General features: G+C 54.4%; 1 long non-coding RNA gene across 1 annotated transcript in view; it reads left to right on the top strand.

The window, feature by feature from the left end:
• The window catches only part of LOC141581773 (uncharacterized), a 209,039-nt gene extending 191,714 nt beyond the window's left edge, over positions 1 to 17,325 (top strand). The window contains exons 5-8 of the long non-coding RNA XR_012514503.1: positions 7,320 to 7,480; positions 8,133 to 8,328; positions 10,840 to 11,039; positions 12,062 to 17,325. This is a non-coding gene — a long non-coding RNA (uncharacterized LOC141581773). The remainder of the gene's footprint in view (positions 1 to 7,319; positions 7,481 to 8,132; positions 8,329 to 10,839; positions 11,040 to 12,061) is intronic.
• The last annotated feature ends 1,360 nt before the right edge of the window (positions 17,326 to 18,685 follow it).

Raw genomic sequence — 18,685 nt, 5'->3', positions numbered from 1 at the left:
TGGATGCTGAAATGTGAATTTGATATGTTTCACATGGAGGAACATTTCTCCTGTTGATTTTTTTTCAACTTTAAAAAAAGTCATCCCTCACTCCTGGCCATATACAAACCGGGGCAGGCCATCTGGAATCGGCCAATGGGCCCTCATTTAGGGATTCCTGGTTTAGGTGAAATTGTTCACGGAAGTTCCCAATTCCAAGCTTATAGCCCGGCTCTGCCCTCCCCGCTCCCCACGACCCCCACTCACTCCTGAGGTTACCAGGGACCTGGGCCACACCAGCCGCCCCTCGATAAGATAGAGGTATGTGTGTGAAGGGACTGGAGCAGTGAGCGGAAACCCCGATCCCTCCAGGGAGCGGGGCGGGCGCGTGAAGGCTGAGAATCTGAGAGACGTGCTGATAAGTAATGTGGTTTCACTTCAGGTCATTTCCTGAAAGTCAGATCCACTTTTCACGTGAGGACGAGAGTGGGAGCTTCCGAATTCACTCTCGGGGCCTCCAAATTAAAAGCCAAATAGGATGTAGCTTTTGCCTGGGCTGCGTCTTCATCTGTCAAGAGCAGTTATCTTCAGCTTGCCACCGGGGCCTGCTACTGGCTGTCACTCACCCCCACTCACTGCCTGTATTGTTGCTGTGGGGGCATGCACACCCCGGCAGGCGGAGGTGTCCAGTAACGGGTCCGAGATGCCATTGGTTATTCCAACAAGCAGGGAGGCGAGATTAGGGGCCCCAGAGGGAAGACTGACCTGGCCAGGTCTTTGGAGGAACCTGCCGCTGCTGGCCCAAACTTCTAGCCACGGTCTTGCCTCTTAGGGCCTGGGCTAGACTCTTGCAGGTTCTCGCTGGAAAAGGGTTGGGAATGTTCTACAAAGGCCCAGTTATCTTGAGAGGAAGGAAAATAGCAAGAGTTTGATGCTCAGGAACTGCCAGCTTCAGGCCTTGCGCGGTGGCTCACATCTGTAATCCCAGCACGCCGGGAGGCCGAGGCGGGAGGATTGCTTGAAGCCAGGAGTTTGAGACCAGCCTGGGCAATGTAGTGAGACGGCATTTCTACAAAAAACTTAAAACAATTAGCCGATGTGGCAGCATATGGCTGTAGTCCCTGCTACTCAGGAGGCTCAAGAGGGAGCATCACTTGAGCCCAGGAGGTCAAGGCTGCAGGAGGCTAGGACTGCGTCACTGCACTCCATCCCAGGCTGGAGTGAGACCCCATCTCTAAAGAAAATTAAAAAGCAACAAAACTGTCACCCCCGGCCCCCACAGCGGGAGATGGGAAGGCAGGCAGGAAGACGGACGGTGACTCAGAAGACCCAGAAAGGAGGGGCCTCTGAGTCGTATACTCAGATTCCGAATCTCAGCCCCGACCTTGACTTGCTGTGTGACCTTGGGCCAATTGCTTTGTCTCTCTGAGTTTAAATGTCCTCGAAATGGAGGGACTTACCAGCGTGGCCCCATCTCGGGCCTCTACAGTTTAAGGCCCACAGGAAGCCCAGGAGAGTACCTTGTAGGCTCCAAAATGTCATCCCTGCGCAAGGCTGGAGTCCGTGTCTCAGAAGACAGCCTGGGCCGGTGGGCTCTGCAGCAGGACCGTCAACCTGACGGCACCCTGTTCTCTCCTTGCTCTCCCGCCAGCAGCTGTCTGGGGGCCTAGAAGCTGAGTCGAGCTGCTGCTTTGTCCTCCGTACCCCCAAAAACTCCATAGAAAAAGACACGCTTTCTAATCAGAAGACTTTGGTTAAGACTCGGCTCATCCCCAGTCACATGATCGCCGGCAAATGACAATATCTCATCAGGCTGTGGTGACGAGTTGTCTTAGGAATGTGAAAGGGCCTTGTAAACATAACATGCCACACCTGATGCATACTTAGATCTTTCCCTCTATCCCCAGCCAGTGACTCGGGGTGACCACTCACCATGCCCTACTGCCATCCCCAGCCATGCTGCAGAGATAGAATCAGAGGGGACAAGGACTCTGTTGACACCCCCAACCCCATCCCCAACCCCTGATTTGTCAATGCTGGAGCCTGCAGCGCTGGACTCCTAGACTTGATTTATTGGAGAATGGGGCTTTCATTCCCATTTGCTTCAGCCAGCCCTGGGTGGGTCCCCACATGCTGGGTAGCTGAACCAGGCTGGGATGTGGCCTCCAAGCTCTGCTCTCTGGGTCCCATGGCCCTGGCCCGTCACCTCTGCTGCCACCCAAATAATCCAAGGCCTTGAACCTGGCCTCCCTGCCTTGCTGTCTGAGAACCAATGGTCCCACACCTCCCAAGATAAATGAGAAGGGAACGCTTCCACCCCCACCTTCTCCCAGCCCTCCTGTGGATGGTTCTCTGTAAAAACAACCCAGTGTTGTTTGAAAAATTACAAGAGCAAAGTATGCTCCTTAGAAAAACACTTAAATACAGGAATATACAGGAAAAAGAAAAGAAAGAAATGTGGTCTAATATCCAGAATCTACAAGGAAATTAAACAAGTTTACAAGAAAAATACAACCCCATCAAAAAGTGGGCAAAGGATATGAACAGACGGTGCTCAAAAGAAGACATTTATGTGGCCAACGAACAGATGAAAAAAAGTTCAACAACACTGATCGTTAGAGAAATGCAAATCAATACCACAATGAGGTACCACCTCACACCAGTCAGAATGGCGATTATAAGGAAACAATAGATGCTGGCAGGGCTGTGGAGAAACCGGAACGCTTTTACAACGTTGGTGGGAGTATAAATTAGTTCAACCATTGTGGAAGAGAGTATGGGGATTTCTCAAGGATCTAGAACCAGAAATACCATTTGACCCAGCAATCCCATTACTGGGTACATACCCAAAGGAATATAAATCATTCTACTATAAAGACACATGCAGGCTGGGCATGGTGGCTCACACCTGTAATCCCAGCACTTCAGGAGGTTGAGGCAGGCGGATCACGAAGTCAGGGTTCGAGACCAGCCTGGCCAACATAGTGAAATCCCATCTCTACTAAAAATATAAAAAAATTAGCTGGGCATGGTGGCAAGCACCTGTGATCCCAGCTACTCAGGAGGCTGAAGCAGGAGAATCACTTGAACTCAGGAGGCAGAGGTTGCAGTGAGCTGAGATCACGCCATTGCACTCCAGCCCGGGTGACAGTTTGAGACTGCATCTCAAAAAAAAAAAAAAAAAAAAAAAAAAAGATATGCACACCTCTGTTTACTGTAGCACTATTTACAATAGCAAAGGCATGGAACGAACCCAAATCCCCATCAATGATAGACTGAATAACGAAAATGTGGTACATATATCACATCCTCAAGCAATTCTCCCACCTCGGCTTCCCAAAGTTTGGGGACTGCTAGTGTGAGCCACCATGGCCAGCTGCCAGTTCTACTTTCTAGCTGTGTAACTTTGGGCAGTCTGCTTAACCTCTCTGTGCCTCCCTTTCCTCATCTGTTAACAGGTGCTGATAATAGTTGTGGTTATCACTAATGCTCTTTGCCAAACACATTTGGCTATATCCCCTTCCAGGCACTGAAAGAAGAGCATTTTCTGACCCGCTGTGGGTGGGTGGGGTCACATGACTAGTCCAGGCCAATGAGTTGTGAACAGAAGTGTCATTTCCAGGCCTGGACATTTAATGGTCAGCGTGAGAGCCTCTGGAGCTCTGCTTTCTCTCTCTTGAACAGTGCAGTGCCCACCAATGTTTACGATGTGACCTCTCCATCGGTCCAAGTCCCTAAGTCTTTCCAGCGAGCAGAGTCCCTAACAACGCGCAATAGACTCATCGCTTTAACGGGACATGACGTTGGTTGATTTCACTCGCTGAGATTCGGGAATTGCTTGTTACCACAGCATAACTTAGCCCATGCTGACTGATACAATAGAACCTATCTCAGAGGTCGCCACGGGAATACCATGAGTTAACATAGTCATGCGCCACATAATGACATGTCAGTCAATGACAGGGTGCATATACAAATACAACAGTGGTCCCATAAGATTAATATTGTACTTCTATTGTACCTTTTCTATGTGTAGCTATCTTTAGATGTTGTGTTACAGCTGCCTGTGGTATTCAGTACAGTACTGTGCTGCACGATGTGTAGCCTAGGAACATAGGCTATGCCATACAGCCAAGGTGTGTCATAGGTTCTGCCATTTAGGTTCATGTAAACACACTTTATGAGGCTCACAGAGTGACACAATCACCTGACAATCCATTTCGGAGAACATATTCCCATCGTTAATCAACACATGACTGTACATCGCAAAGTACCTAGAGTCGTGCCTGGCACATAGTGAGCGTTTGATCCATGTTAGCTGCTACCACTATCATTATCATCAGAGAGGTGGAAGGGAGTGGCCACAGAACAAGCTGGAAAGGGAGACGGACCCCTGCTTAGGAAGGGCCTTGAACGCCGGGCTCAGAAGCTTGGGGTTGATACTGAAAGCAGCAGGAAAATGTGAAACGTTTTTTAAATAGAAGAATGATAGGCTTTGCAGACAGTTTACTCCAGAACCTGGCAAACAGCAAGCATTTAATAAATACCTCTTAAATGAATGAATGAATCGACACTGGAAGAGGTGAGGCCAATGAGGACGTCACTTCAGCGACCCAGGTATCTCATCATGAGGGCTGAACCCAGGGCAGCTGCCATGGAGTTTCGGGGGGACCCACAGCCAGGCACTGGGTTTCCCTGCCCACCCACTGCCTAACCCGGACAGGCAGCTTCGTGGTCCCCACTGCTCGTGTGCAGCGCGCAACGCCGCCTCATAACTCACTGTGCTTATGATGAAGCGGAGCGGTTGTTTGGGAAGACAGCCACTCTGATACCCAACAGCCCCCAGGGCCGTTCCTGATGTTTCTCTTCCACCACATGCCAACTCTCCCTCCCACCCCCTGCTCCCCACGCCCCTCCAATGGCAACGATCTCTTCCCTGTACACACACACCCTCCACCTGCCTCTCCATTGCCGAAGCCTGGAGGAAATTTATTGCGGCCCCAGACTGCTATGGGCAAATACTAATAAAATGCTGTTTTGCTGCAATTTGTTTAATTGGCCACAGAAGAGACGTCATGAGCACGTGCAGCCTCTGCCCGCGCCTGCCTGCCTGCCTGCCTGCCTGCCCGCCCGGCTCACAGATGCTCTCTCCTCCCTCCGCCCTGTCTCCCTGGCTGTGACCTCCGAGAATGAGATGATGCGGAGAGTGTAGACGAGAGTGGAGGCCGAATGAGCCCATATCCATTGATTCTTACAGCACTTTACCGAGGGAAACTTTCACCCGTGAAGCTTGAGATCCTGTGAACAGCCAGAGTGCCTGGGTTCAAATCCCACCATTTCTTTCCTCCTCTTACCGCTGTGACCTCAGACAAGTCATGCAACCCTTCCGTGCCCCAGTTTCCTCATCTGTAAAATGGGAACAATCGGAACACTGTTGTGAGGATTAAATGAGCGGCTTCATGGAAAACACGCAGGACAATGCTTGCTCCATAGGAAGCACAAAGTCCATGTGAAGAGCTTGGACTGCTTGGGTTCTAACCCCAGCTCTGCCGCTTAGCAGCTGTGTGCCTCAGGCAAGTTTGTTAAGCACATTGTAGCTCCGTTTTCCCATCTGTGAAATGGGGCTAGTGATGACATCTGTCTCAGAGTTGGGTGAAGATTAAAGGAGTCAATCGACAGAAAGGGATGAGAACAGAGCCTGCCACAAGTGAAGAGCTGCAGAAGCACGAACCTTGTTGCTACACAGACGGTGGCAGTGCCAGGAGCTACAGACGGTGGCAGTGCCAGGAGCTAGGTGCTCGGGGCGGGGGTGGGGCGCTTGGGAAGACTTTGCACCCTGTGTTCCTTCACTGGTGTGAGTTGTGGGGCAGGAGTGAGTCCCCAGAGGTGGAAATTCCCAATGGCAAACAGTTGGAGCTGGTTCCTTGTGTCTTGCGGCCAGCAGGCATGACTGGAAGGTTAGCGAAAGACCCTGGAAGTGTGTCCCTCATGGGTTAGGAGATGCAGTGGCTCTGCTGCAGCTCCCCAGACAGAGCCTGGGGCTGTGCTGCTGCTCGTGGGGTCAGCTCAGCCTCCCAGCTGCTCCTCTCTTGGCCCCTGGCACCCACTCCCCAGGGGTGGGCACCTTGCCACCCGCCAGATGGCACTAGCAGAGGCTGGGGCGTGGGGGTGGATGGGAAGCATTAGGCCAGGCTGCAGGAGCTGGGCACAGGGGTCTTGGGACAGATGGGCTTGTGTCTGTCCCGAGAATAGCATGCCTGGGGCAGGGCAGGGGCAGCCCACGAAGCTTTGGGAGCTGGCTCTCTGAGGCCTTTAAGACACAGTGCACGTGAGCGTCGTACATGTCCACACACCCGCGGACAAAAATGTGCGTTGTGTTTCTGGCAACCGTGACGCAGCCGGCTCAGGCACCTTTGTCCAAAGAAAACCCCACTCCTGACGAAACCTTCCGCCCGGACCTCTCGGCCGTGAACACGAGGGCCTGCCGCACGTTCCAGGACGCACTCACGCCGCTCCCACCACGAGCTTTGCTTCCCTCCCCCGCTCAATGTAGAGACAGCTTCCCTGCCGCCTGGGAAGGAGGTCAGTGGCGTAGGTCCTGGGAGAGCGCCCTGGAGCCAGCGGGCCAAGTTTGGATTTCAGCTTTTCTCCTGGGGATTCAACTGTGTGCCCTTGGGCAAGTAACTTCACCTCTCTGTGCCTCACTTTCCTTATCCATAAAATGGGGATGATGGCAATAGCGCCTACCTCCGAGGGGTGTCGTGAGGGTTAGGAAGGAGTTAATGCCATGAAAAGGGACATGGAAACAGGGCCTGGCACCGCAAATGTGCCCTCTCCCTGGGCCTTTCGTGACCGCTGCCCTGCAGCCGTTCCTGAGGCTGTGCCGGACTCTCTGATGGCCAAGGGTGGGGACGTGCCTCTTCCCTGGCGCACAGTGGGCATTCAGCACATGCTTCTTGGCTTGTTGGCAGGATGGGTGGTCTGTGCAGGGGTCCTGGCCTGCTAGGGTGGGCAGGTTGCTGGGCAGCTCCCCCAGCCGACCCTAGAGGCCCTCAGCCCTGCCGCTTCACCTGAATTGGTGCCGTGTGCAGCCTCAGGCAGCCCCAGCGGCCCTGCCCTGGTGGGGGGTGGGGGGGGTCCTCTGCCCTGGAGCCCTGGGCTAGGTGCCCTGAGCCTCCCTCCCCTCCACTCTCCCCACACACTGAAGCCTGCCCTGCCTCTGACTGCCCCTTCCCAGTTCAGGTCCAATCTCCCCAGAGCAGGGCCCTGACCCCGCCACCCTCACCTGAAGCCTCTCCCACAACCCAGTGAAGTGCACACATCCTTGCTGTGCTTTCTAGGCTCGTCCCTGCGAGGTGAGGGCCCTTCCCAAAGCAGCCAATCTTCCGCTGTACAGAAGAGAAAACCGAGACCCCCGAGGGGTGGATGGTGCCACCGCTCACAGTCCTTGGGGAGCAGCCAGGAGAGCCGGAGCTCGGGATGGCCAAAAGGGAGGGACCAGGTAAGCCGGGGCCTGGCACTGATCACCTGCGTCCTGTCCCCAGCCATGAATGGCCCCACATCCTTTAACCCTCTTCCAATCTTGGGCATTCAATGGAGCAGGTGGGTTGGGGGTCTGGGAGTGGGTTGGGGGTGGAGAAGTGAGGGAGCTGGGATGGTGCGGGGCAGAGCGTGCCCTCCCTGGCTCTGCTGAGGCCGATGCAGCCAGCTGTGGCGAGCAGCAGCTGGATACACACACCGGGACACATGGTCCCACGCCCTCTGCCAGGGCCCGGCAGTCAGAGGAGAGGGAGGCCAGGGAAAGCAGTGAAGTGGCTGGCGAGGCTCCCAGGAGGGGCGTGGGAAGAAGGGGAGGCCTGGGGAACGCTCAGCCAGTCCTGGGGTCCCAGGTTTCCCCCAGGAGGCCTCTGGGGCTCCTCACCCTGACTCCACCGGGAGGCGGAGTGACTTTAGGCTTTCTGTAGGGCAGACCCAAGCAGCCTTGTTCCCAACTCTGTCTCTGGGGAGCAGGTGACACTGTGGTGATAGGGGGAGGTAGGTGTGGACAGGGTAGCCACAGGCCCCAGGACTGGGAGGGGAAGATAATCAAGAACAACCCAGGAAACCCAGGGCAGAGCGGTGAGCTCCATGCCCTCCGTTCCCCCGTCACCAAGGACTCTCTGCCTGCGTCCCTTTGAGGGGTTAAAGGAATCCGACGTCCAGCACTTGCTCCTTCCCACACACGAACTGAGAAGTAGCCTCAGCGAACAGGAGCTCAGCCCTCACCTGCCTGAAACGGAGACTTGAATGGAAGAGCCAGAGAGCAAGTTCACGGGCACTTCCCCGTCCCTGTTGTCAGGCCTGTAATAGGTGCGTGCAAAAGCTGGCTTGGACAAGGGGCGCCTAACTCAGTAGGGGATAGGGGAGGCTTCCTGGAGGAAGGGACAGCAAGCGAGGCCTGGAAGAGGAGGAGGAGCTGGCCAGGGAGCGGGACAGGGAGGACTGCAGGGAGGACTCTAGGGAGGACTCTAGGGAGGACTCTAGGGAGGACTCTAGGGAGGACTGTTCCTCCCTGCTGACAGAACGGCATGTGCCATGGATGGCCCAGGGCAAGGTGTGGGGGTCACTTTGAAGAACCCAGAGCTCAGAGTGGCGAGGAGCGCCATCAATAAGGCTGGAGAGGTGGGCCAGGACCAGGTCATAGGAAAGTTATGACCCGGGAGCTTTTTTGTTTGTTTTTCCGAAACACTCTCACTCTGTCACCCAGGCTGGGGTGCAGTGACATAATCTCAGCTAACTGCAATCTCTGCCTTCCAGGTTCAAGTGATTCTTGTGCCTCAGCCTCCAGGGTAACTGGGACTACGTGCATGCATCACCACACCCAGCTGGTTTTTTGTTTTTTGGTTTGTTTTTTTTTTTGTTTTTTTTTTTTGTATTTTTAGTAGAGACAGGGTTTCACCAAGTTGCCCAGGCTGGTCTTGAGCTCTAGCCTCAAGTGATTCACCCATCTCGGCCTCCCAAAGTGCTGGGATTACAGGCTCACCCCACCGTACCTGGCCAACCCAGGAGCATTTATGTAGGGGAGGGACAAACTGAAGGCTGCATTTTCAGATCACTCTTAGCGCAACTGGAGAGCAGACCAGAGGCAGGAGGCCAAGCAGGAGGCTGGTGCGGTCGTCCAGGGTGTGTGCCTCGTGGCCTGACCAAAAACAAGTGTTTCAGAGGCATAACGGATGGGAGCCGGAAACCACTGGTTGGTGGAGTGAGAGAGGAGGAGGGGCCAAGTGGCTGTGGTGCCAGTCAGCAACATATAGGCTGCCAGGGTTGACCAGTGGGGCTGGGCCAGGTCTCGGGTTTAACCTTGGGCCTTTAGAGTGCAAGCAGCAGCTTTTCCCATGTCTCTGCCCCTGTGGCTCCTCCCTGGCCAGTGTGCCCATCACCACGCCCAAGTGCGTGCATTCCCTTGCCCAACCCCTCAGCATGGCAGCAGCGCAGGGAAGACAAAGAAACCTCCAGCCACCTGGTTCTCGCCCTCTGGGCCCCTCCAGTCAGTAGGGGAGGCGGGCTGCGTGCACAAATGGCAGCGTGCTCAGAGGTACAGAAGAGAATTCTGGCCAGGGCTTGGGGGTGGAGAGGGACAGGGCTGCATGCAGGCTGGGAGCCAGGAGACTGGGTTCAAAGTCCCAGCTCTGCTCCAACCTGGCTGCCTGTGGCCAAGGACTGTATCTCTCCGGGTCTCTGTGTCCTCATCTGTAAAATGGGGAAAAAGATCAAGCTTAAACTCCCGATCTCCCTGTCTGGCGTGGGATCGTAGAGTGAATTGACCCAGTCTCTGAGAACGTTATATGCCACTCCTTTGAAAGGGACAGGGGTCCACTCTGCCAGAGTCATCGGATTTGTTTCAGAAGGCCAGTGTTTTTGGAATTAGGCAGACCAGAGGTCAAATCCTGGCTCTGCCGTTTGCTGGCTCCACCGTTTGCTGGTTTGCTGGCTGCCTTTGGCCAAGTAGCATGACCTGTCCAGGACTCGGCGTCTGTAGAATGGGATGGCTACCCTCTGCCCACTGGGTGAATGAGATTACTGACCCCCATTGCCCCCATCCCCCCATGGGTATGACATCGAATCTCTGGGGCAAGTTCACACCAGCCCCAAGTGCCCCAGGGTAAGGAAGCCTGGGCCTGAGGCCTGAGCGAACCTTGACCATTCTTCACCACAAATCTTCCCAGCTGCACAAGAGGGTCCTCACTGCCCACCTCCCTCCCCATCCTAAGGCTTCCCACTGACTCTGCCCAAATCTCCCGCCGCTCCCCCGCAGCCCAGATAACACGCACACCAGTGGGGACCCTGGCCTGCGGAAACTGCCCAGATAAACACCGCCTGCCCCAGATAAGAGGCCCTATCAGCTCGGCATCGTGTTCTCTACACCACGGGTGCTGGCGATAAGGGGTTGGGTGGGGGCTGCAGCTGCTGGGGCCCAGGTGGGAGCTTTTTGCAGGTTTTTTCGTTTTTGTTTTTCTTCCTCTCACTATTATTAACAACAAATGTTTGGCCCCCTCAGGGACAAGCCAATCCTTTAGCAGCCAGGGTCTCCCAGCTAGCCTCCCCCTCCCTCTCTCATCAAAGCCAGACAGCCATTTGTCCCCCCACCCCCGATGGATTTCCAGGGGAGGGAGAGGAAGGCATTGAAGATGGGATTAGAGGGTGGCAGACAGGCACATTCTGTTCAGGGTTTTTGGTGATTATAAAAAGCTTGGGAGGGAGGGTTGCTCCTTCAGGGACACCTGATACTAACCAACATTTATTGAGCACTTACTATGTATGACATGCGGCTTATCTGACCCAGTGGGAGCACTAACTGTCTCCTTCCTTTCCATTTTACAGGTAAGCTGGGCGTGGTGGCACGTGCCTGTAGTCCCAGCTACTCGGGAGGCTGAGGCAGGAGAATTGCCTGAACCCAGGAGGCGGAGGTTGCGGTGAGCCGAGATCGCGCCATTGCACTCGAGCCTGGGTAACAAGAGCGAAACTCCGTCTCAAAAAAAAAAAAAAAGACAACTGAGGTTCAGAAGGTCACGATACAACTGGTAAGAAAGACTAGACTCCAACACCAGGTTTGAAGCAAACCCTCTGCTCTAGCCCTCTGCGCCCTGTTCCCAGGGACCGCCCCTGCTTCTGGCCCTTTCTGGGGCATGGAAAGGAAACAGGTGGCTGTTCTCCGAGACACAGAAAAGTCTGAGCCACACCTGGAAGCTGGCTTTGGGTCAGAGCTTGGATGCTGGCCCGGGAACCTGGGTCCGGAGGGGTCTTGCTGGGTTCCCGGCTCTAGGATTGTCACATCCCGGGTGGCCTTGAAGGTCATCTAGAGCAAAGCTGTCCTGGGACAGACAGGGAAACTGAGATGAAATAGACGTGTGATAGGCCTGGGATCAGCCAGTGGGTGAGTGCTGCTTGAAGCCCTTGGCTCCATGAGATCCCAGCTCACTGATTTTACAGATGAGGAAACTGAGGCTCAGAGCGGGGAAACAATTTGCCAAAAGGCTACGTAGCTAATTAAAGTCAGTAGAGCTGGCACTCAGGAGGCTGAGCCCAGAGGTTCGAGGCCAGCACGGGAGGCTCTATTAAAAAAAATTAAGTTGAGCTAGGAATCAAACCCAGGTGTCTTGACTTGCAGTGCAGGATGATTTTCACTCTCCCAAATTGGACATATGCCACCAGATACAGACACACAAAACCACAGCCACAGACGCTTAGGCAGGAGGGGCCACCTGAGGAGCACGAGACGTGCACACTTCCAAGTGGACATGCTCACACCTGGCACTCCCACAACACTGTGGGACCCGTTGTCCACTCCCCCTCACCCAGGACCTGAAGGAGACACAGCTGGACTTGCTCTCTCTCCGCTCCCCCTCACCCCCCACCTCTAGAACAGCGCCAAGCCAGGGAGCTCCACGCTGTGCTTAAAAAGGGCACTTAATTTTTCATTCTTAAATGCTGGGATGCTCTTGTCTTCCAGCTTCGCCCAAACCCCTTGGTGGAGATGGATGGAGGCGCGAAACACAGTTATCAGAAAGATTAAGCCAGGACTTGTCATTTTTTTATATCACAGAGCAGTCAGCCCGACGAGTGATGTCCTCCACTCCGCCAGGATGAGTCCAGAACCTTTAGTGCCAGTAGTAAAAAAGACTATAAAAAACACCATCGGAGAAAGGGTAATGATGAAATTTAACTGCTCCGGATCACACACCTGGGGTCTGCTCGCCATGGAACCGGGGTTCAGCCACATCATCCTTTACTGCTGCGTCCTTGTCTGTGCGTTGAAGGTCCTTCCACTGAACCAGAACACGTGTCCATGGTGGGGAGCCTGGGGCTATCTGCCCCACCCTGCCCTTCGAGGCGCAGGCACACGGCGGGCGGGAGCAGGGCAGACTCGGTCCTAGGAGCCTTGAGGCCTGTTGGGCCTGGAAAAGGGGCGACGGGGCTGAAGACCCCAGGAGTCTAGCTGAGCTGCAGGGTTACAGAGGCGCTCCAGCCACGGGGCTACTGAAAACAGCGTGGGGCTAAACCGTAGTTGGCTAAAATTTTCCTTCCTTCCATCTTGTCTTCATCCTTTCTCCCTCCCTCCTTCCCTCCCTCTCTCCTTCCCTCCCTCTCTCCTTCCCTCCTTCCTTCTTTCCTTCCCTCCCCCCATCTCACTTTATGTGCCAGGTACTGCGTTACCAACATGATTGTCAGCTGCATATTCTCACTGCTCCTAGAAGATACAGCACTCCGCTGACCTAATTTCTAGCCGAGTCTTCCCACCCCAGCCCCTCCTGTCCCCTGACCCCATACCCCTCTGCCCACTCCACCCTCCCGATGTTCTGTTCCAACTGCATTGAAACCTTCAAAACAATTTGCTCTCTCCAGCCTCTAGGCCAGGCGTCCCCAAACTACGGCCCGCGGGCCGCATGCGGCCCCCTGAGGCCATTGATCCGGCCCCCCCGCCGGACTTCAGGAAGGGGCGCCTCTTTCATTGGCGGTCAGTGAGAGGAGCACAGTATGTGGTGGCCCTCCGACGGTCTGAGGGACAGTGAACTGGCCCCCTGTGTAAAAAGTGTGGGGACGCCTGCTAGGCTTTCACACATGCTGTTCTCTCTGCCTGAAACCCTCATCTGGCGAACTCCTCAGCAGGCCACAGCCGCAGCATCCTCCAGGAAGCCCTCTGGGACATTCTCCAATCTGCTCCCTTGCCAAGAGCGCCCTTCCTCTCCCCTTTGATGTACGTTTCATCACAGTATATTGTCACTGTTGGTTTAATTGTAAGGCGTGTGAAGGCCCCTGTTAAGGACACTATTCTGGGTCTGGGGATTGAGCAATGAACAAAACAGACAAAATCTCTGGCCCTCGTGAAGCTTATATTCCAGCAAAGGTGTCCAGACAAGGACCATCTGCCTCGTTCAGCTTTTGTGGGCATGTCACTAAAGGTATGGCTGAGTTTAAACCTGAAAAGCGGCCAGGTGCAGTGGCTTATACCTGTCATCCCAGCCCTCTAGGAAGCCAAGGCAGGTGATCACTTGAGCCAGACCAGCCTGGACAACACGGTGAAACCCCATCTCTCCAAAAATATACAAAAGAAAATTAGCTGGGCCTGGTGGCATGAGCCCACAGTGTCAGCTACTCAGGAGGCTGATGAGGAGGATCTCGGGCCTGGGAGGATTAAACTGCAGTGAGCCGAGATAGGGCCCCTGCCCTGCAGCACTGCAGCCGACACAGCAGAGCAAGACCCTGTCAAAAAAAAAAAAGCTAAGCACGACGTCTCACGCCTGTAATTCCAACATTTTGGGAGGCCAAGGCAGGTGATCACTTGAGCTCAGGAGTTCAAGGCCAGTCTGGGCAACATGGCAAAATCCCATCGGTAACAAAAATTAGCCAGGCATGGTGGTGCATGCCTGTGGTCCCAGCTACTCGGGAGGCTGAGGTGGGAGGGTGGCTGGAGCCTGGAAAGCGGAGCTTGCAGTGAGCCATGATTGCGCCACTGTCACCCTGATCGACAGAGGAAGACCCAGTCTCAAAACAAAGCCTGAAAAGGACTTTCGAGGTAGGTGGGATTATCCTCCCTGTACAACAGAGAGCCCTCAGGTCACTAGTTAGGAAATAGCAGGACCGGGGTTCAAATCAAGGCCAGATGGGCCCCCGAGCTTGGGCCTCCTCCTTGCTCAGCCTGCCCAGCCTTGCTGGCCCCTTTGCTGCTCCTAGCATGCCAAGCGTGCTCTGTCATCCAAGCCTTTGAACATGCTGTTCCTTCTGCCTGCAATACTCTTCCTGCTGACAACCTTAGGCTCTCCTCGGTCTCCTTCAAGTATTCGCTCAAATGTCATTTTCTTTTCTTTTTCTTTTTTTAAAACAATCTCACTCTGTTACCCAGGCTGGAGTGCAGTGGCACAATCTTAGCTCACTGCAACCTCCACCTCCCGGGTTCAAGTGATTCTCCTGCCTCAGCCTCTCGAGTAGCTGGGACCACAGGTGCGCACCACCACACCCAGCTAATTTTTTTTATCTTTAGTAGAGACGAGTATCATCATGTTGGCCAGGATGGACTCAATCTCGTGACCTCATGATCTGCCCACCTCGGCCTCCCGAAGTGCTGGGATTACAGCGTGAGCCACCGTGGCTGGCTCAAATGTCATTTTCTTAATAAAGTCTTCCCTGGCAGAACTCCACACACACACTCCTATGCACCTGATGGTCTATATATTACCGATTGTATTGTGTTTACCTTTCCTAGAGCATGAGTGCCCTACAGGCAGGGCTTTCCTCTTTCCTGTTCATTGTCCTATCACCAGTCCCTATCATAGGAGCTCAGTAAATATTTGCTGGTGAACTGATGGACACGAGACACAGAGCTGAATCCGGCCCGGTCCCTGCCTTGAAGGGCCTGAGTCTGGCCAGGGTCTGTCTGAGACAGACATTGCCAACTGAGTGCAACTCACGTTCTAACACAGCAGACCCCCTCCAATTCTTGTCCCCTTACCACCTCAGGACACAGCCCTCTCCCAGAGAATGTCCTTTCTCTGACATTCAGACCGCCTGTCTGTGGGCAGAGCGCCCCAATCAGCCCCAGGGAAGGTGAGCTGGGAAGGGCTGGGTGAGCGGGACCCACAGTGGCTGACCTGGCACAGCCAGCATCGTCTCAATTCTGGAGAAGCGTTAGGGGGCAGCTGGGGAGGGAGGGGCAAGCGGAGTGCAAGAAACGGAGCCCCAGCTCAAGCCCCAGCCTGCTGATGGCATCAGCTTCTGTCCCCACAGTGCCTGTAAAGGGATATTCCTCAGGACCCAGGAGTCCCAAATACCAGTCCAAAACCCTACCCCTGACCCACCAAGGGACCTTGAGCAAGTCACCTTCCCTCCCCGAGTCCCAATGTTTTCTCCCCTATAGATTAGAACTGTCTGGGCGCAGTGGTTCACGCCTGTAATCCCAGCACTTTGAGAGGTGGGCCGATCACCTGAGGTCAGGAGTTCAAGACCAGCCTGGCCAACATGGTGAAACCCCATCTCTACAAATACAAAAATTAGCCGGGCATGATGGCGGGTGCCTGTAATTCCAGCTCCTTGGGATGCTGAGGCGGGAGAATCATTTGAACCCAAGAGGTGGAGGTTGCAGTGCGCCAAGATCATTCCAGCCTGGGCGACACAGTGCAACAAACCTTTCTAAGTATGAGGACGCCTCTTTAAAAATTTTTTTATTGAAGCATCACAAATATACATAACACACTCAGTGATTTTTCACGAAGTTCATCAGCATCCTGGCCAAGAAATGAAACATTACTGACTCCCCAGAAGACCCTTTATGCCCTTCCCAGTCCCTACCTCCCCAAAAGGTAAAGATTGTCCTGACTGTTAACACTAGATTGCTTCCCCTGTTTTCGGAAACTTGAGGCTCCCTCTGCAAACTCTACGAAATGCTCTTTTGATTTTAGTATCTGTGGGAGCCTGCCCCCAAGGTGATCTCACCAGCTGGAGTTCAACGCCCTTGTTCATTCCCTCCTGCACTGAATTGGAGTAATCTTTGTGACCAATAAAAGTATGGCAGAGGTGACAGCGTATGGCTTCCAAGGCTAAGTCATCAATAGCAGGTGGCTTCTGCTTGCTCCATTGGATCACGGCTCTTGGGGAGCTGGCTGCCCTGCTGTGAGCCATCCTATGGAGCACGCCAGGTTAGAAAGAACCAAGGCCTCCCACCAGCGGCGGGCAGCACCCTGGCAACCGTGTGAGTGCATCATCTTGGAAGCAGACCCTCCAGCCCCAGTCAAGCCTTCAGATGGCTGCAGTTTCCACCAACATACGACTGTAACGTCACAGGAGACCCTGAGCCAGAGCCGCTGGCCAAGCTACTCCTGAATTCCTGACCCATGGAAACTGAGAAATAATGAATATTTATTGTTGTTTTAAGCGACTATGTTTTGGGATAATTCGCCTCACAGTAATAGTTAAGTAACACAGGATTCATTGATTGAGCAAACACTCAATGAGCCAAACCCCTTAGGCATTCTGTCAGTCTTTAAAGGAATTCATTTTTTAAATTATCTTCCTGGGATCAACTCACACTTTCATTTTGGTCCTTTTGACAAAGACTCGGTTCAGGCCAAGGACTGGCAAGATCCTCAAGGTCCCTGGAGGATCTGAGGCCCCAAGTTTGGGCCAGAGTGTGGAACTGATGTTGACTCAGTTGACCTCTAAGGCTCTTTTCATACAAAAATCCCAGAATCAGAGACTTTGAGGGGCCTGCCTACCAGTCCCCGCCTCCTTCCATGTGGTTGGGCAATAGAATGTGATAGTGAGGAGCCCAGGCTCTGGCGTCAAGCAGGTCTGCGTTCGAAGCCCGGCTCCTCCTCTTCCATATCCGTGTGACCTCCTCAAACAAGTAGCTATACTTCTCGGAATCTCAGTTTCCTCATCAGAAAAACTGGAGAATGGACGCCTGGCTCCTGGGCTGTCATCTGAAGAGGAAATAACACACAGCTTGTGCTTGTGATGAGGCGGCTGTGATGATCATCAGAGCACAGACTGGCTGGGTGCTCTCGGGGGTGTCGGGGGACTGTTCCCCTCTCACCCAGCCTGCCCTGAGGGTGGCCGCACCCCTCCCCCATGAGTTTGAAGGGCCAGGTGAGCATGTGGCCACATGGCAAGACTTGGATGGGGTGGGGCCATCTTCCTCTCCCTCGTTAGCGTTGCCTGGGGGCCTGCTCTCTCCTTAGCAAAGGCCTGGATGACGAAGGCCACAGCCTATTAATTGCGATGACAGTGATAAAGGAAGAGGGGGAGGCTGCTATTTGTCTTGCCCGTAACCTCTCGCATCATTCCAAGATGAATGAAAACTCATTTTCTGCTTTGATTCAGTCTAATTTCTCTGGGCCCCCTGGGCCTCATGGGGGGGAAGGGACTCACAGCCCCTGCTGAGGAGGGATGGAGGGGAGGAGGAGAAGGGGTCAGAGGTCACAGAGGAGGAAGATGGGCTCCACTAGGGAACCAAGATCTTGCTGGGGGGAGTGATGAGAATGTTCATTCATTAAGGGGACGGCGGGCCAGGGCTTATACAGGTGCTGGCTGAGTGCATTCACAAACTCATCTGGTGAAGAGGGAATCTGCTGCCCACTTCACAGATGGGACGATGGTGGCCGTTGGTAGAAAATGGCTGGCACAAGGTCACGCAGTCAGTGAGGGCCAATGCCCGGCTTCAGCAGGGAGGGGAGTCTGGCCAGGGCCCTTGCTGGCTCTCTCCCAGTCAGTCGGTCAGTCACTCACAGCATGGGGTCCCACCCGGATGAATGACTTTATCAGCACGGAAGTCCCATGGGTGGGAAAGGGAAAGGACCATCCAAGTAGGGAAGCTGCCAGCCTACCTGTCCTTTCTCCCTCGGGGTGAGGGGATGGGGAATGGACCATTGGGTCCATCAAGGAAAAAGACTGGCCAAGAAGGGGCTTGTTGGAATCACCATTTTCTCTGCTGCAAGATGGAACCAGCAGTCCCTGACCCCAGGACCACAGGGTGGCTGGAGAGGGGGTGACGGGCATGTGCGTGAGGGTGCTTCACCCCCACTACTTCCTCTCTGTCAAAAGGGAGAGGCACAGCAGTCATCCCAGATATTTGACCTGCTTTGTTATGTTAACCATTTCCGGGGGTCCATCTGCCCCTGAGTCCCTGCGCCTGTGTCCTGATCTATCACCTGGGTGCCCTTTGATGGTCCCGAGGTCTCCTTACCACCTCAGGACACAGCCCTCTCCCAAGACACAGCCTTTCTCTGACACCCAGGACATCAGTCTGTGGGCAGAGAGTGCCCCGATCAGCCCCAGGGACGGCAAGCTGGGAGGGGCAAGATGAGCGGGACCCACAGTGGCTGACCTGGCACAGCCAGCGCAGTCTTAAGTTCTGGAGCAGCCCCAGGGGAGCTGAGGAGAGACGGAGCAAGAGACCCAGAGAGTGGGAGGGGCCTGGGTCTGTGACTTTCCTTCGAAGGTGGCCTAGCGGCCCCAGGGGAGCTGCAGGGACCATGAAGACAGTGGGGAGACCCCAGGCCAGCTGCCGGCTCATAGGAGAAACTCAGCTCACTGTGTCCAACAAGCGTCACACAACATCCTCCCAAGGCTTTAGGTCATGGGGTGGAGGCACTGCAACTGGGAGTTATATTCTGATGGTGTCATGCAGGAGGCGGCATGGGCTCTGAAGCCCGGCAGCCTGATGTGAGCCACAGCT

This window comes from Saimiri boliviensis, chromosome 17 (assembly GCF_048565385.1).
Source record: "Saimiri boliviensis isolate mSaiBol1 chromosome 17, mSaiBol1.pri, whole genome shotgun sequence".
NCBI classification, from domain to species: domain Eukaryota; kingdom Metazoa; phylum Chordata; class Mammalia; order Primates; family Cebidae; genus Saimiri; species Saimiri boliviensis.
Note: the sequence above shows the minus strand (reverse complement) of the source record. Positions and strands in the feature narration are given on the sequence as shown.